Here is a 1,037-nt window from a genome sequence, read left to right as displayed (position 1 = left end):
AGAGAGAGAGAGAGAGAGAGAGGGGGAGAGAAAGTCTGCGAGAAAAGCTCAGTTTTCCATCTCCAGTTTTCAGAGTTGCGTGGTTTGTGCATGAGAAGGTCTCCAAAGGAAGAGCACCACCTGTAAAACAGTATGCACAAGTGTCCTTTCGGTCATCTTTCAGCGGATGACCTTTACAAGGTGCATGAGGACCAGAGTTGTCATGCAGGTAACTGACCCTCCAGTACTCAGTGCTGATTCATGGGCTTCCTATATATAGACTTTATTCCTCTCGTTAACTCAGGCTATATCCCAACAATATCTTTATCACCTACCGCACGTGCAGATCTCAAGCTGGGCACAGCTAGCAGAGAGGCCATAAAGATTACCCGGGTGAGAAATGCGAATAGTACATGGGTTTCAGTGGCTTGTTTCTAGCCCATAGCTCTATTAATACATCGTTGAAGACTGCTGCTTGTTTGGTAAAGTTTGGGTGATCACTGCAAGGAATGACGACTGCAGACTAAACAAGAACAGGAATTTTTAAAGAAACAAATAAAATATGAAAATATAAAAAAGAAAAACTATGGGCTAAAGGATGAGCAACAAAATAATAGCTCTCTCGAAATTCAAAGGAATAAACGAGCATAGATATCCGAGTGCATGGGTGGGCCGTTTATGTTTCTCTTTTCCGCGAGTATTCACACCTTCATACTTTTGCTAGTCTTATGGTGTAGTTAATTGTCTCGTGATTTCAGCGTATTTGTGATTGACCTTTATATCACTGTAAATTTATTTTAGAAGCAGAAACTCTGATTTCACCGTTCATTTTTTGATAGGACCAAAAGTCAAATGGGTGGAGAGCTTTGAAAACTCCGCAAACAACTCCAGATCAAGTACGCCCTATAGCGGGTTCGAATCGAAGCCGTCTGCACCATGTACAGGCACTCTTGATACCAGCTCAGCCTTACGCTGGAATGTCACGTCACTCCTGGACATTTTTGTTGATGGGAGGAAATCATACGATATTTGGTGTCTCTTAAAAAAAAAGAGCATGT

This window comes from Aplysia californica, unplaced genomic scaffold (assembly GCF_000002075.1).
Source record: "Aplysia californica isolate F4 #8 unplaced genomic scaffold, AplCal3.0 scaffold00265, whole genome shotgun sequence".
NCBI lineage: Eukaryota > Metazoa > Mollusca > Gastropoda > Aplysiida > Aplysiidae > Aplysia > Aplysia californica.
This window is presented reverse-complemented; position numbering follows the sequence as displayed.